The following is a 19,041-nucleotide window of genomic DNA, read 5'->3' on the forward strand; positions in this document are numbered from 1 at the left end:
AGATAGTGGGAGTATCGTTAGCTTTCTAGTACTATATGTTGATGACATACTACTGATAGGAAACGATGTTCCAACCTTACAGGAAGTTAAGTCATCGCTTGGAAAGTGTTTCGCTATGAAGGATCTAGGAGAGGCTGCCTATATTTTGGGAATAAGGATTTTGAGAAATAGGAGTAGAAGACTAATAGGATTTAGTCAAATTACTTACTTGGATAAAGTGCTGAAGCGTTTTAGAATGGAGAATTCCAAGAAGAGAGAGTTACCTATCCAGAGAAATACCAAGCTAGGTAAGACTCAGAGTCTGAGTACCGATGACAAGATGGCAGAAATGATTCGAGTTCCATATGCTTTCGTTGTTGGCTCGATCATGTATGCTATGACATGTACTCGCCCTGATGTGGCTTTTTCTTTGAGCATGGTCAGTCGATGTCAAGGGAACCCGTGTAAAGCTCATTGGATAGCAGTCAAGAACATTCTTAAGTATCTGCAAAGGACTAAGGACTGGGTCCTTGTGATTTGTGGTAGTGATGACTGGGGAGTTACCGGTTATAATGATGCCAGTTTTCAGACAGACCGAGACAACTTCTGTTCTCAGTCTAGTTGGGTGTTTACACTCAATAGAGTAGCAGTAACTTGGAAAAGTTCCAGACAGGAGACCGTGGCTGATTCATCATGTGAGTCATAGTATATAGCCACGAGCGAAGTATCAAAGGAGGCTATATGGTTGAAGAACTTCATTAGAGACCTTGGAGTTGTGCCAGCCATAAAGGAGCCCATGGAGATTTTCTGCGATAATGAAGGAGTGGTTACCTTGACCAAGGAAACGAGGGAACATGGAAGATCCAGACATATCAATAGAAAATACCACTTCATCAGCAATCGGGTAGAAGACGGACTCCTCGTTGTCAAGAGGGTATCGTTAGAAGAGAATCCTGCGGATCCCCTCATAAAGGATCTGAGTAGGATTAAGCACGTTCAACATATGAGGAGCATTGGTCTGAAGGACGATATTAGTTTTAGTGATTAGATAGATATTTTAGAAACTTGTAACAATATAAATGTAATTGACATTTGATGATTAAGTAATGGAGATGTATTTATGAGTATTGTTTACTATCTCTTATCAATGGTTTATTTTGTGTTTCAACTTTGCATGTTTTACTTCCAAAATAATTGGATTATTCAAATTATCCACAATTGATCATACTTTAGAAGTAAATAATGAATTAAGATTGTAATGAATTGGCTTGTGGATTGTCTAAGTGTTTAGACATAGCAATGGTTTGCTGCAACGTTGATGAGTACTCCTGAAATGGGGATTTGAGTATTGGATTAAACCCATGCTCATAGAATTACTTCATGTAATTTATCACGAGTAATTATGAGACGATAATATCGTATAATCTTTAAACGGAGATATATGAGTTGTTGATTATGAGTTGGTTGTGCGTTGATAATGCGTAGACACATCAGTGACTTGATGTTATAAAACGTATTGTTGTGTATAATTTGATGAGTAAATAGCACAAGCATATAAGTCAAATTTTTTCTGTTCCTTTTATCCCAATGGGGTAAAAGCAATATCTTGGGCCTCACGATGATCTTGTGTTGACTTATGTGTTAGGCTCGGTCAGGACTGAATTCATGTGTTCAATTAAGTTCTTCGTCGTACAAAATCAGAAATCGGGAAACAAATTATTGGACAATAAGAATGATTCTATTCCATGTATTTGTCCGCATGATATCTTGCATAATGGAGGATTATATGATCCCTTATCTTAAGGACAGACAACTGATTATATCAAAGTTCGACAACGGCTTTTGAAAGCTACGATTGCTAGTCATATTTTGAAGTCATACTTGCAACTATAGTTATTAGACTTATTCAAGTGGGAGACTATTGGATTAGGTGTATAAGCCCGTAACTATAATTGGTATGTACTTGATTTGACAATAGCATGATCCTTTTAGGTTGCCTTCACCCTAGCAACTTGATAGGATAACTTTTAGAGAGAGAGGTTGAATTTATTATTTGGAATTATAAATTGATTTATTAATGTATTATGAAAATAATATATTAATTAGAAATCATGTTATTAACTAGTATTTAATCATAAATTAATTTAGAATAAAGGAACTGATTAAAAGAACAGGGGTTGTTTTGCAAATCATTGATAGTTGTGAAACTGGGTTGGTGGACTCCTTAGAATGGAGTTGACTAAATTATATAGGGAGGCCCTATAGATTTCGTCCAAGGCTTCTTATTAGGATTCCATGGGCTGCTTAAGCCTTAAGCAGGAAATTAGGGTTTCCTCTAGAAACCCTAGCAGCTCTCAGCTATATAAGGAACCCCTGCCTTATGATTTTCGGAACCCTAATGCTTTCTAAGAGAACCCTAGCCGAAATTCTTAGTGCATCCCTCCTCTATCCTCTCATCCTCTTGATAGTGGTGTTTAAGAACCATTAGAGGTGCAACATTTAAGGCACTAAGCTTTCAAGAGTCAAGGATCTACAAGGAGTTCTTGTTATTACTACATAACAATCAAGGTAATCATCAAAACCTTTTTGCTATATAATTTTTAAATTTGTATGCTAGATCTAGGGTTTTTCTTTGGTATTTAGTTTGCATGTTCAACTAGTGAAAAATTTAGATCCAAAGCAATTAGGGTTGGATGATCACATAGGATGTAGTTATGTTCATAACCCATCAGAATGATGCCTTTTGTATTTTTGAATGATTCTCGCGGTGAATTGATGGTTGGGGATTTGCAGGTGAGGAGTGTGGTAATCCATTTCTTTCTTGATAAGAAGTTGGTTTTATGAATGGACTGTCAGAATTATTGCTTGTGTATCTACATGGAATTCTTCATGTTAGAGGCAGTCATGATTGGGGAGTTCCTGAAGTCTCCATCTAATATTTAAATTCTCATTGAATTTTCTTGGTCTTTATTTGGAAGATCATCTTGCGTTTTGTTATACATTCCAAGGGTCGAGGATGTTATGCATCTGGTTGAGTCAGTTTGAGTTTTGGTATGTTTGCAATGCTAGTTAGTGGTAGTTGGAACCTTAAGTGGGGGAGAACTGGGTATTCTGCTTGGCAGATCATCGATTTGTTTAAGCTTATGCATTTAGAAGAATGGGTAAAATGGATTTGCGGTTCGGGTATGGGAGACTTTGGTTCAAAGATTTAGTCAATACGGGTTGCTGAGCAAGTTAGTATTCGATATACGTGCTCAGGAATAAATGAGTTGTCTTTGCGGCAGGAATTTGATGGATAAGGAGTTCGTTGTAGCTCGTGGCACCTTTCGGAAATGTCGATGAATAGAGCTAGAGGATTTTGGGTCGCTTAGGTTGAATATCATTTGTTGAGAGATTTGTTAGCTCGTTGTATAGATTGTTATATATAGTCTAGGTTGGGCAGTTGTTGATTGGTAAATATGGTTTAAAGTTGGGTATGTTTAGATCCATGTTGGTTTTGGTTCAGTAGTATATTAGATTAATGGATTAGTTGTTAATGCATCCTTGATCGTTGGTCATTTGTTCATCATCAATAGCGTAGGTTCTTCAGAAGTTTCGAGTTATCGTCAAGTTTGGATCGAGTTTGGCAGATGTCCTTGGTTATTGGAAGTTTAAATGTCGGGGCAGTGTTTTTCACTTTTCCAGACGTGAATTTAGATCTGTGTAGAATCAAATTTTGGCATGTCGTGCCTACAGGGTTAGTATTTGGATAGATCTGACCAGGGATTTAATAGCATTTTTGGATAAGTTTAAAAGTTTTGTTGAGCTAGCTATGTAATGATGGGACCGGTTCAGTCTTAATCAATGTACGAGATCTTAGTTTTGGCCATTCGTGAAGATGTATCTATTAGCGGTTAAGGTTTGTTATTTCGGTTATATCTACTAGTACCACACCCTATGGGTAAGGTTATGGAGGAAAAAGGAGTTCAGTAGATCTAGGGTTGGTTATGTGTTTCCATTATGGATATATGTAGGTTGAGTAAGATAGCATAAGAGCACTTGGCTCGAATTATTGGCATGATTCTTAATTGGTATATAGCCCTTGAACTAGAACAAGAGTGCAACCTCCTATCTCATTCTCTGGTTGTGTGCGACCATACTTTCGTCTGATTTTGCATTAGTAGCAGCCTATACAGTGAGAGGAGTCGTGCATGACCGAAGGGTATGGTCCGTATTTTGTCCCGTTACCGTTGAGAGGGATGTTTATTGGGTTCCTGCAAGTTGGTGGATTGATGGTTGGGTATCTTTAGGCCCTTGTGATGTAGGTTGTGAGTCTTCAGGCAAGTAATGGGATAATGGCGAGATCAACATGGTACCATTAGCTTATCGTTTAGTGGTTAGAAGATGTAACGATGTATTGTGAACTAGTGGCTATATCATTCATATGGGTGGGACCCAATAGTCATTTGATTGAGACACTTAGGTCTTGGATCGACAATCTTCGTGGCATGTCTGGGTGTTAGTGCATTGATGGGAGTCGAGACACTCCGTGACCAGTTCGTTTGGATCTTGTGAGTAGTTAAATGTTGTTGAGAGTAATAGTTTTGCATCAGAAGTCTCTTGCAGAGTGTTTGTATTATGAACCCTTCTGCTTGTAGGCTATTTATTAGTAGTTGGTTACCAATGTTGGGTATCTGTTATGGAATCCCGAGTCATGAAGTTCATTGTGAATGTCTCTAGTGATTTGTTAGGTGGATGTATACCTGAGCTAATAAGGGATTTGGATGCAACATGAAATTCTTTGATAGACCATCATTATGCTCGTGGAAGTAGTGGGTTGGTGATCACTTCTCAAGAAGTTAAGTGTGTATTTAAGGTTTTTGGGAATAATTTCCGGATTTGGGATTGAGCGAAATTCACGATCGGTATGTTTTGAGTATTCTTTCCGCATGTTTTATTGGTGTTCCTAGTCAGGGACTAGGGGTAGGTATGACAAATGGATGATCATTAGTCTTAGAGTATTGTTTTTGAAGTTTAGAATTGATGGGTTCTTGGATCTGGGAAATATATTGATGGAGTTGGTTTGTGGTTAATTTTGAGTGTTCTTGGTTGTGTGGTTCTCACTGGAAGTTGGGTCTTAAAGTTAGGGAGTGAAAGAAAGTCATTGTGATTGAGTATTCTCTACTTATTGGGTTGTTTGTTGGCAGATGTGGGTTTCCGGGTGATATCTTGAGTTTTCTTTAGAAGATGCCTTGATTTTGAAGTGGTTAAAGGGAGTTTGTGGAGTATGTTGACGTTGTTTGTGTTCCACTATAACGATTTTTTACTTGAGACTCATATTGGGAGTTGCCTTTGTTTTTAAGTGGAGGGTTCAATAGCAGTGAATAGTTAGAGGTTTTGTTTTCTAGTGCTATTAGCAAGATAATTCGGGGTCGGAAGGGTTCTGTATGGTTCAATTTGAAAAGTGAAGTCATATTGATTATGTTCCAGGATTGTTTTGCATGCTTAAGAGTCAGACATGGTATGGGATTTCCGGTTATCGGGCAGAGTAGTGATGGTTATTTTTCATTGGTTAAAGATAGTGGGTCAAGGATTTATCCTTAGTCAGGGTATTTGAATTTCACTGAGATTGGGTTTTGATTGTAGTATAGGAAGGCAATCGCCTGTATGAGTCAACTTCTTAGTTCATATCAAGTTTCTGGAAAGATTTTCGGAAGAGCCTGGGGTGTAGTAAGGAGCGATTTCGAGGATAAAATCTAATTTATGTGGGGGAGAATTGTAACACCCGTGTTCCAGAGTGGTTAAGATTAGTTTATCAAGGACCAAAGATTAAGTTTTCGATAAAATCCTATACCACGACGTGGCCAAGGAGATCCACGGCGTGGCAATGCTTTAATGGGTCGCGTGTATTATTGGATCGCAATAGCGTAGCAAATGGTTGCCATGACGTGGCAACTATCCTTGCCCATGCCGATGATTATTTCAGGGTTTGCTTTGTGTTTAAACCCCTCTAAGTCATTTTTACGGTTCCTTTCAACCTCTATCACCCTCAAGTTTAAGAAACCCTAACCCTAATTCCTCCTTGAGAGTTATGAGTCCATTTTGGTGATCTTTGTTGCTTGGGAAGAAAGAGGCATTGGAAAAGATTGTGGTGCTTCATGGCTGAAGTAAAGATCTCTTTTGGGCACCTTTAGACCTTTGTAAGTGTCCAGGTTTCTTGCTTTATGGCTTAAACTGGTTAGATCTTGAATATTTTCTCTTGTTCTTCAGGCTTAAGCAAGTTTGGAAGGAAGTAACTCATAAAGTTGGCAACTTTATGACTCTCTTGAGTTAACATGAGCAACATAAATTGTATATCTAGGTTTTGGTTGATGGTTCTTGATCTTGCAAAAGTTTTGGTCTTTTTAGCCCATTTTGACCTAAAATGGATTCTAGACATGTATTGGTATGCATGTCCATAAAGCTTCCACCTTTATGATATATTTGGTATTATAAAAGCTTTCTACAGTGGTTAGGTTAAGGACTTTTAAGATTAAGGGCTTAATGGCTAAGACATTGTGGTTTTTGGCTTTATTTGGACCTAGGGTTTGACATCTTAATCTCTTTGGGTGTCCTAATGGATAAAGTTGGAAACTTTATCCATTTAAACCGTAAAATGGAACAGATCTAAGCTTTGGAGCTTTTGAATAAAATAGTTTAATCAATTAAGCTGTTGGAATCTCAGCTCCCACAACGTGGCTATAGGTCGCCATGGCGTGGCAACTGGGAATTTCCTGGTTGTTCGATTTCATGAGGGCCACAACATGGCCAAGTAAGGTCATGACGTGGAGGTTGACTAAAGTCAACATTTTCCGTTGACTTTGACCGTTAACTTTTAGTATGGATTGACTTTTCGTCAATTTCTATTTTTGGAAGGTAGACTTAAGCTTTACCATGTGTGGATTGTTAGGAGGATATATATATATATATATATATATATATATATATATATATATATATATATATATATATATATATATATATATAGAGAGAGAGAGAGAGAGAGAGAGAGGAGTTAGTTATGGTCGGCATGACATTGAGCTGGGTTTAGTCAGCTTTGTGACTCAAGTGAGTTTTCCTCACAATACTCATGGGTCGAAGGCACCAATGACGGCCCATTGGATTGTGTTATGTATCCTTGATTATAGGATGTCGTTATGCGGTAGCGATTTATTAGATTGGTAGATCTGTATGATTAACTGTACTTGCAGGTTATATATGTTGATGTTTATCTATTACACATGTCGACATAGTGCGATTTTGGGTTGAGGATTTATTGTTATGTGTGTAAGCCAAAAAAATGGGACATTCCAATCCGATGATTGATTGGGCCACGATATTCTATTACTATGACTGATTGGACCAACTACATATTGGCATTTAAGTCCGATAACTGACTGGGCCGTGACATTCCAGTCCGATGATTGATTGGGCCGGGTATTCCAGTCTGATGACTGATTGAACCCAACATGCATTATTGTATATGTTCTATTGTGTGGGGTATTATGGGGAAACTCACTAAGCTTTGGCTTACAGTTTGATTTTTATGATTTCAAGTACTCCATAGGATTGGGGCAAGGCGAAAGCTTGATCGTGCCCATCATCCTGAATTTCTTTTGAGATTATGTTTTTGGGATACTCTGATTCATGTTTATGACTTTTGGAAACTATTTTTTGTAAACACTTATTGTGTTGGATTGGTTTCAAAAATGAAAAATTTTACCTTGATTTATGGGATGTCACATTCGATTTCTATGTCCACACTGTTATGTCGAAACTTCGAAAAACCAAACTACCTAATATGAAGTCCTATTTTGGATGTTCTCTATATATATGTTGGGACAAAAATATGGTTTATACTTTACTTTTCTAGGCAAATGTATTTTTCTGTAATATTTTATGAGTTTACGGTCAGGTTTACAGTCAATGGGTGTTTACGGCTGTAAACCCATTTCCGGCCCATGTTCTCCGGCCCATGTTCCCCTTGTATATATATAGGTGTTAGGGGTGAGGAGTAGAGATTGATGAACCGTAGAGAGTGTACGGTAGAGAGAAGAACAAGTGTGTGTTGTGTTTGAATCTTGTAAGGGAACTTCATTCTAATCAATTCAAACAAGATTCATATTATTCTTCTTCTCCTTCTCTTCTATTTGATCTGACATCACCCATTTGATTGGGATTCCGCACCATCAAACAGATCTGATTGATACACAAGCAGATTAGGGACTTACAATTGGTATCTAAGCTTGGATTGTATCAGTCAATTTTGTCAATCTGGAGCTTATTTGATCTTATTTTTGAATTTTTTTTTTACGTTTTTGGATAGATCTCTGGAAATTAGGGGGGGGGGGGGGGGGGGGGCTTCTTTTTTGCATTTTTGATAAAAACATGTTTTTGATTGAGTTTTTGAGCAAAAAGGGTAAAAAACGTCGTTTTTTGAAGGGTTTACGGCCATTGAAGGGTTCTCGGTCGTAAACAGTTTGCGGCTAGGGTTTCTCGGCGGCGGCGGCTAGGGCTTCAGAATTTACATCCTCGGAGTTCACAGCCCGAGGTTCACGGCCCTCAATTTACGGCTCAGTTTGCGGTCCTCGGTTTGCGGCCAACGTCACATAGGGTCCAAAGTTCGGACCTCGTCCTCGCACAGCATCCTCGCTTCGCAGCAGCGTCCTCGCATCACCTTCGCATATAAAAAAAATAGGAAATAGAAGCCGAAGTGCCGGGGTTCGAACTCAGCACCTATGGTTCATTACCTCAGTGTTTTACCCAACTCCTCTAGCAACGCCTTTGTTCCTTCCCTCCCAATTTTAATTCAAAAGCACTCCCCGTCGTCCCTAATTTCGCATTTTTTACACTTTTAGCCCAAAATTCAAATTTCTTTTAATTTTAAATTCCATTTTCAACCAAATAATAATAATAATAATAATAATAATAATAATAATAATAATAATAATAATAATTTTAGTTTTTAATTTTTTTGACTTTTATTTTTGACTTTTTATTTAAAATTTTGACTTTGACCTTCAAGTTTGACCTTTGACTTTAAACTTTAACTTTTTCGTTTAACTTTTAAAATTTCAAATTTAGCTTTTCGGTTTGACTTTTAAGTTTGACTTTTCAAGTTTGACTTTTGACTTTGACTTTTTAAATTTGACTTTTAAGGTTGACTTTTGAGGTTTATAGTCAAAAGGCATTTTTTTAAATTTTAGTTTGTCGTTTAAGTTTTATTTTAGCTTCGAGTTGTGCTTTTAATGGCTTTTGAGGTCAACAAGGGATTTGAAGACATGAAAGAGAATCGTTAGGAGATGTTAAGACAAAACTTCAACATGTTCAATTATATCCCTGGAGAAATCTTGGTAGCTCAGTTGCAGCGTTTTACTACACTTACTACTGAGATGAATACAACTGGGATCTTCTTGACTAAATCTGAGATAAACAAAAAGCTACTGAATTAACTTCCGAAATCGTGGGATATGAACGTAGTTGTCATCAAGAAGAGAAAAGATCTCAATCATCTTAGTATTGCTGATGTAATTGAAGAGCTTGATGCTTTGAAATGTGGAAAAACAATGAGTTCCACAAACATCCCGACCAATGAAGTTTCATGTACTCCATCTTGTGAAGATACGATTAAAATTCTTCGTGAACATAATGATTTGCTAAAAAGGGAAGTCGAGGACCTAAAATACGAAGGATATCAACTTAGGAAAGGACAGAAACCCCTGAAGGCTGAATTAGAAGCAAAAACCAAAGACTTTAGGAAGCTTTAAGAAGAGTATAGCAACAAGTGTGAAAATTATGACTATATTAAGAGACAACTTGCTGCTATAACTGAAGAACTTGAAACTTTGAAAATTAAGTGTGGAAAAACAGATGTTAGTTTCAAAAATTATACTGCATCAAGTTAGACAGTCGAGTCCTTATTTGAAACCCAATTAAAATTCAAAGATAATCGAAACAAGGTTCTAGGGTATGATAGTGTTCCTCCACCTTTCAATCATAACTACACATCCATCCCTATGACACATGAAGAAATTGACAGGGAGGCACATCTTCAATATGGAAAACCAGCTGGATTTGTGTCAGGAGGTATTCAGGTTAAAAATACTAATGTTTCTACCTCATGTGCAGGTATAGTAGCAGAAGATGAGAACAAGGAGAAAACCATTGAACAATCCAACATCTCCTTGAACTCAGAGTCTGTTGCTTCGAATTCTGTTATTCCTAACAAACCTGTCGTTGAGAAATACAGGCCACCAATTCCAGTGAAACAGAGTGCCTGTTGTAACTGTGCGTGTGGGAAAAGCAAGAGACAAGGCATGGATACGCCACCAGGGGCAGGAATAAATAAATTCACATTGAAGAAAAAGACTTATTTTCACTGTGGAACACCTGGACACATTGCCAGAAATTGTCCTAATCGCGCATATGTTCCCTACTATGCACAAGGATGGCAGAACGCGCCAAGAGGGGGATACTTCAAAAGAAACCCCTCATGGTCACGTTCAGACAATGGTGATTGGAACGTGTATAAGGCTAAGAATCAAACTCACAAGGCCATGAATCTGAATCCCAAGGGCAAGAAGAGAATGTCGGCCATGAAGCCCAATCCAAGAGATGCTCCAGTGAAACAAAGACCGATTAGGTCAAAGTCATCTCAACGACCGACATCAAGATCAAAAGCAAGTATTGAGCCACCCATCAGATCAAAAAAGAAATGGGTTAAACCCAACTACAAATGGGTTTCAAAGGCTCACTCTCCCAAATCATCTAACGATTCTAATATTTCTACATCTTCTGTTTGTGATAACCAGGACATGTCTTGGGAGAGAGTACCTTGCAAAGATGACAAAGGTCGACCCAATTTCAAAATGGAATGGGTTCCAAAGACCAACTGATCCCACTCTGTGTCAGAGCAGCTATGGAGGCATATCATCAGACTTCGGTTTGTTGGTAGTGGCTGTTCCTGGCACATGATAGGAGGCATCTCTTAACTGTACAACACTCAGAACATTATTTAAGAGTATGTGTCCGTTGCGGGAAGGGAAGAAAGGAAGGGATCACTCACGGGGTTAGTGCTTAACGATGTGAAGAATTTTTGGATCTGTTCTGAGATTATGCGTGCTGTTCTCAGACCTTCTGGATGCAAATTCAATCGGTGACTTACGGTTTGAATTTTCTTCTCTATATTCCTGAGTTTTTCTTAAGCTGATTCGCTTTAAAGACTAATTTTTTGTTTTAGGATAGTTTAAATTTGCGCATTTACTTTCGTTTCTCTCCTATGCACAAATTTAGGGGGAGAAATAAAAACAAAACAAAAATTAGAAAATTTTAATTTAAAAAAAAAAATCAAAAAACATTAGAAAATCAAAAAATCAAAAATATGGTGTTAATGGAATGTGCTTGCAGGAGATGTTTTGGGAAGTGATATAATCATGTGATAACATGCAATCTGAATCTGTGTAAGGGTCAGAATCTGAATTGTCTAGGCTCTGTGTTCGATGCGCTGGTAGGCACGAAAGATTTAAAATGGACTTGACTAGGCATAGATGAACTTAAGGAATCTAGAGACTTGAAAATCTTGACCTAGATAGATCCATTTTGCCTGACAATACGACGCTCAGATAGGTTGAGCAGGGAGATATACATGATAATCCACCGATCACACTCAAATTATCTGTATCTAGAACCGTGGTTTAACTCCTCCTCGATGTACGAAGTTTGTCCTTAATTCCGGTATTGATGGGGTGACTGGGGAATTCCGATAAATTAGGTATGTAGAAGATTATTTTCTTTCTTTCTGCCTGTTAGTCATATGTTGCCTCCTCTGCGTGATTGAAATACATCCGACCTGGACTGTAACATATGCAACTCTATCTCTATGCATCTTCTATCTATGCAATTCTTTCTATTTGTTAGCCATATACTGTCTCCTTTGCGTGATTTACAATCCGACCTGGTACACAGTATATGCATCATTCTTCTTTTCAATCCCTCTAAAAACTTTAGTTAGTCATATGTTTCATCCTTTCCATGATTGGAAGAGATCCGACCTGGATGTACAGCATATGCATTCTAAATCTATCTTCTCTCTTAATAATTGTTTGCTCACCCGATGTAAAGAGTATTCTGGAAGTCCTTGATGGCTGGAGCATATCAGGAAGCGGGAAACACATTCTAGTACAATTAAAATTGAACACATACAGATTGTCTGTAGATCTCGTTGCTCAATTTAGGTGGACAATAATATCTTTGGTCGTCGTCAGCTGAATGATCCTTAAGGAATATTATCTAGGAACTTAGGATCACATTGTCTTGTCACTTAAAGTATGTCCTAATTTTGTCATAATCTCTCGTGTTTAAGTGGACCACAATACCGGCGATTGACCAGATCTACTCATGAAGTGAGAGGTACTGATAAACGGATAAAGGCTATCTAAAAACTTTGATCCCAAATCACTCTTAAAGCTAGCTATTATTTTTGTTGTTGTTAAGTTTGTTCATAGTGTTCTTCTAATTTAAATATTAGGGGAGAGTTAAAATTTAAAAAAAAACAACAATAACAAACAAAGATCAGAAAATTCAAAATAAAAAAATAGTGTTATTTCTGTTATATTTGTTGTTCAGGAAAATCAAAAAATCCAAATATATTTTTGTTTCTATTTTATTTCTTTCAGAAAGTATGAAAAACCCAAAAATATTGTGTGCTAAATTTTCGTTTAGTTTTGTTTTGTCTTGGAAAGTGATTTCAGGTATAGATAAGACTCATGGAGACTGTATCGGAGAATTTTTGAGCCAAGGTTTCATCCGTGATCATCGATGAATTCTCATTCGAAGGAGCAAGAAATGAAGATTATTCTTTCGACATTCAATCTTTCAACCTCAGAAACAAGGTGAAGCTGAAATTGAAGATTATGTGACAGATTGCATTGAAGCCTCCTCAATCAGTCTACTGCTATCTTAAACATGCTGAAGTGATCCAGAAGATTTGTTCTCTCTGATGTTCTCTATGAAGATTCTCAAGCTGAAAGCTCTGTCTTTCAAGAATCAGTACATCAAGCCTCCTCACTCGACGTGCGTTCAAAGCCAAATTCTGAAGAAAAGCCCAATCGCTCAAGATGAAGTCATTTATTGAAGATTCATATGTTCATCTTGAAGCTTTGAAGAATATGAAGATTGAAGCTGAAGCCAAAGCTCCCAATGAAGATTGACAAGAAAAGCCAGCTATTTTTTAGGAGGAGCTTGTTGGATCATTTAAGAAAAGAAAGTTATAAACCAAGGGGGAGATTGTTGGGACAAAAATATGGTTTATACTTTACTTTTCTAGGCAAATGTATTTTTCTGTAATATTTTATGAGTTTACGGTCAGGTTTACGGTCAGTGGGTGTTTACGGCCGTAAACAGGTTTACGGTCGTAAACCCATTTACGGCCTATGTTCTCCGGCCCATGTTCCCCTTGTATATATAGGTGTTAGGGGTGAGGAGTAGAGATTGATGAACAGTAGAGAGTGTACGGTAGAGAGAAGAACAAGTGTGTGTTGTGTGTGAATCTTGTAAGGGAACTTCATTCTAATCAATTCAAACAAGATTCATATTATTCTTCTTCTCCTTCTCTTCTATTTGATCTGACATCATCCGTTTGATTGGGATTCCGCACCATCAAATGGATCTGATTGATACACAAGCAGATTAGATTAGGGACTACAATGTACACTCTCGCTTTTATGATTAGTACGACTTTTGTTTATATTACTTAGGCTTAGAAGAAATATATCTCCGATTGACCATTTATGACAAGCATAATTGTGTTGGTTTGATGGTAAAATGTCAAAGAATCATAACTTCTTTGTACGAAGTTAGATTTAAGTGCTTTGTATATCTACGAGATAGTCATTACGACTACTTCATTTTTAGCTAGGATCATTTACTATTTCCTAAATGTCTAGCCTAAATTGTGGGCATTACAATTATATCTCCTTTAGTACGATTACATCGCTAAATCATTAGCAAAACAGGGTTGGATAATGATCACGTAATTCACCTTTTCATCCTAGGTAATAACCATAACTCATATGCTTTCCAACAGAGTATCAAACTCTTGGACTTATTAACTAATGGTGGTGCTCAACCTTGCATCTTCTCTTCATTCTCTATTGGAACTTTATTCCTAATCTCTGTGTTAAAACTCGACCTTCATCAGAGACTCATGTTCCTTCTCGAACAGACTTAACCCATGATAAGGTCTTTACATTGGCAATCATACAGACAAAATGGTCGTACTCTAACAACCTCACATCCCATGTTGCAAATGGCCAGACTCAGGTTTCTACGAGTCAAACTCTAGCACACAAGACACCTTTATTCATGTTCTAATGTGGTACAACCATATCATACCAGGTAGCATTTCTAGCTATTGGTTGCTTAGCCTTAACGATGATTGCAATAGTTCTATCGATTACTTCAATTGTCATTTCCTCCAATCTCTTGAATAAAGTTGGATACTACATCGATGAGTTAGACTATAAATACAATGGGATTAAAATACTCTGACCAAGAGTTTATACTTTTAAATAATAAAATATTTAACTAATATACCTGCCTGCATTCATACTAAAATCAGTGTCACGATGACAAAAACAAAAGTATTATGATTATTGAATATCACAAGTAAGCTCGAGGATATATGGTCAGTCCTGGGAGTGGCATAGCCTGACCAACTATGCTGGCCCGAGGAGTGATTAGCATATCCCCAAGAATGGTTGTGATATGGCAACAAGTCTAAAAACTTACCAACACTACTTCAATGAAGACCTTAGGAGTATTTTGTGTTACTATAATCACTTAGTTGGGAACTAAAGATCTTCATTAATAGGTCAATAGTTGCTAAGTGGATACACTAAGGTTATATGTAACTAGGATGACATAGACTTAGAATCTGTGAAATTTTGCTTTACCCCCTGTTCCTTGTGAATTTGGAGTTAATGTCACTTATTCGAAGGTCTATCCTGTTTTGACTACATATAACTGGTAGGAACTTTACAAATATTGAAGTAACTGATGAAGATTATCTTATAATTATCTAGTTAGTACGTCTAGTAATTATTTATTTATCCCTATTTCTCGCGTAGATAACATGGCTGGACCCCATTCCCATGGCGACCCGTATTTCCCGAACGAAGGCAATGCTGGATAGTTTGGAGAAGAGCCATAAGATGATCATCCAATCCCTTTGGACGATCACCATGATGAAGGCTTTTCGGATGGAGCTAACTCCGAGCCTAAAGTTGAGAACCTGCCCCCGGTGGCTCCCAACCCAAATCCTAACCCTCGTCCAACTTTTCAAGGCCCGTCGCCCCCTTGGGTAGAATGCTTGGAGACATGGAGCGAAGAGCAAGATCAGCGTATGTCATTCAACGGAGACCAAAGCTTCTATAACCTAAGTGAGGGAAGCTCAGTAGACAGGGTTTTGCCAATCCTGGTCCGCAGGGTTGCCCGAAATGAAATCTAGGGCAGAACAGCTATCCATCGCATCATAGAGGTTGATGCTAATGCAAGAATGCATACCATTCGTACCACCTATCTTGAAGATGCTCATGAGAGGTTTGAGATAGACCACAAGACTCTGCTGCAAGCACTAGCTGAAACTCGAGCCGAAGTCATACAGCTCCGAGTACGCCAGAAGGTGTACGAAAGACACATGCTTGATATGGAGCGCCAGCTGGCTGAACTAAGGGTTCACCAGAAGGATGACCGTCACCAGTAGGAAATGCTTTACTTTCTTTCCTTGTTATAAGGAATCGTTTTCCTGTCTATGCCCTATGTAGCACTTTTCTATGTAACTACCCCAGTACCGTAAGTACTTTTAGTTAGGCCTTTATGCTGTGAAAACTTTTCTACTCCGGATATGATGTAAGACCTACTACAAGGTCAAGTTTTTCCCAAACTTATTACATCATAAATATCAATGATATTGAAAGTCGGCTAATTTTTGTGTCAATCTTTGTTCAAATACTTTCATCATACTATCGTTAGAATTCTATCTGGAACTCACTCTAGTCAAGCTATTGGACTATGGTAATTTAGCTCCGGGATCATTTCTAATTCTCTTTCAAAAGTTGGATCATGTTATGCACCAACCAATGATACCCGAGTTTGGACGACAAACGTCTTGTGACCATTCTATGAACTTAATTCTACTCTTTACTAGGACTGCATCATTGGGATGTAGGTCAAACCCTCGAGAACTTACTTCTACTCTTTACATGAAAGATCGAAATACATATAGTACTGACCATAATCACTCACGAACTCCTTTTATTTCGTATCACAGAATCATGTCATCATCCATAAATAGTTAACCGAGCAACGAAACCCCTATCCTTCATACCGACGCCGCTACATTCCAAGTCGCGGTAACAGCTACAGTGGCAGTTGTCCTTGCAAACCTCAGCGCTAGCAACGCAAGTAAGGCTGGCAAGGGGGTTGAAAATTCCGATCGTTGTATCGATCCAGGAAGCCAACAAATGATAACAGTCACAGACTTGCAAAGCCGTAAAACCGAGAATAGGAAACGAAAGCGTCAAGCTCCAAAAGGAGCGCAATCGATCCCAAAGACTTGTCATGCAACAACAACAAGTGGCAACCCCTACCACTTCAGCACCAATCAGACCATATGAGGGAAAACTCCCGAAGTGTAACCAGAGTAGCTTTCATCATAATGGGGCTTCCCATGAAATGTAATTCTGTAATTGTCACAAAATAGGGCACCATGCTCGTAGCTGTGGAGCACCGGCATGACCCATCACTCAAGTCCTTGACATCGGAGTCAACCAGGCTTGCTATGGTTGTGGTGAAATTGGACACTTTAAAAGGAATTGTTCAAAAAGGAGGAACAATGAAAGCAACCGTGTCCACATAACTCCGACACGACACATCACTTCCACCACCGATGCTGGTGCAAGCCAGAGATGTCACCAATGCGGTGAGATAGGACACCTCGAGAAGGATTGTCCAATAACAAAGAACTCTGGCGCAGACAGGAAGATACTAAGGATCACTGCCGCAGGAAAGACTACTCTGGACCCACGTTGAAATACAAGGGCGTTTCGTTATAATAGACTTATAAACTGTTAAACACTAGTGCAACTCGAGTCTTGGCTTTTGCGAGATCCTGTCAGTCAAGGGGCCCTCGTGCTGCATATACCTGCTTTTTGTAGTATACCTTGTTCGCAGCAGTAGTCTTGTAGTTAATCTAAAGTACTAAAACTCTGTTAAAAGTTGCACTATTGTGTTGTGTCTGTAACGCCTTTATGATCTAGTCTAATGCCTTTATTTCCATGTGAATTCGATATTATCAGATAACTTGAGTCAATTCGATTCTCAGCTTCGTGCATAAATTCTTTTCTCCAAAATCGCCTTTCTAGCGAAGCCGTCATTCCAGAACTCCGAGGTACTCATGCATAGAGTACCTTATTTTTCGTGTCCTTCCCGAAGAAACCTCAGCAAACCTCACTAGAGTACCACTCGTACAGTACATCAAGTTCAACCCGAAGATCCATACGGTTGATATATCGCTGAAGAAAGTATACGCAAGGGTGGTATATAATCAAGGTTCTACAGACATAGAATTGATAATTCCGCTTTAATTTCTTTTCCTTGTTTGGATGTGAGCTTAAAGAAGAATCATTTATTCGACTGCCTCTTCAATCTTAATTATATACGACTCGTATACACGAAGCAGTGGTTGATGAACCAAATATGACTTCTAATATGAACTTCAGGATAGAGACTGCTCAAGACTACGAGTTATCGTACTGCCATGCAAATTAACTTAGAATCCAATCAAATGCCTTCTCGCTGAGCGAGGACAAGAGATATAGGTAAAAGAGAAGTACCTACCCTATTCCCTACTTCATGAGTAATCGTACTTTCTTTTGGATCTTCCCGATATCTTTCCAGAAGAACTCCCAGGATTACCTCCATAACGTCAAGGTCAACTTCAAAATCATATTAGTTGCTGGGGATACCCCTGTAACCAAATCGCCCTATAATATATCTTCTACAAAGATGCAACAACTGTCCGGTCAACTCAACGAACTGCCCATCAATGGCTTTATAAGACCGAGCTTCTCACCCTGGGGAACTCCAGTCTGGTTCATCAAGAAGAAAGACGAATTAGTTAGTATGTGCATTGACTAATGGAGGCCCCAACAAGATTTCCATTAGGGATCATTACCCTCTACCTCGCATAGATAAATTGTTTGACCAACCTCAAGGAACGAATTACATTTCGAAGACGGATCTGAGATCCGAGTATCACCAGTTACGAGTATTAGAGCAGGATGTCCCGAAGACGGCCTTCCGAACACGTCGCAGACACTATGAGTCCGTAGTGATACCTCTCGGATAAGACCAATGCGCCCGTAGAGATCATGGACCGTGAAATCAAGCAGACGAAACAAAGTCGCATCCCAATAGTGAAGGTTTGCTGGAACGTTAAGCGAGGACCTGAATCACTTGGGAGCGTGAGGATCAGTGAAACGGAAGTATCCTCATCTCTTTACTTGATTATTCGTACCTACTTCCTTGCTTAAACTCTAATTTTGGGACGAAATTCCCTCTAACGGGGGGATGATATGACAACCCGAAATTTCCTATCCTGTACAGTCAAGCACTTCATTGAAAGTCAAACTTACTCCTGCTAACTTTTTGCACAGTTTCAATTCCGTTTGAGCATTCTGAGCTTTATTTCATCAAAGGAATAAGTAAACGAGAGTGTCAGTTGAGCTTGTAACCTGTCAAACAAGCCTTAAGCCCTCAAGAAAGTAGTTTACGGCCCAGACCTTGGAGTTTACAGCCGTAAACTCAAGGTGGCCGTAAACCCCTTGATATATATATGACGCTTAGCCATTTTTACTTCATTTTCTTGCATTCCAAGCCCAAGAAAATGGATTCTCTCTCTAGGATCTTGAGAGTTTTGCTTCCAATCTTCAATCTAGTAAGTAAACTTTCCATTTTCAACTTGATATACTTCCAAATCTAGTAAGT

Source organism: Lactuca sativa, chromosome 4 (assembly GCF_002870075.4).
Source record: "Lactuca sativa cultivar Salinas chromosome 4, Lsat_Salinas_v11, whole genome shotgun sequence".
Taxonomy (NCBI): Eukaryota; Viridiplantae; Streptophyta; class Magnoliopsida; order Asterales; family Asteraceae; genus Lactuca; species Lactuca sativa.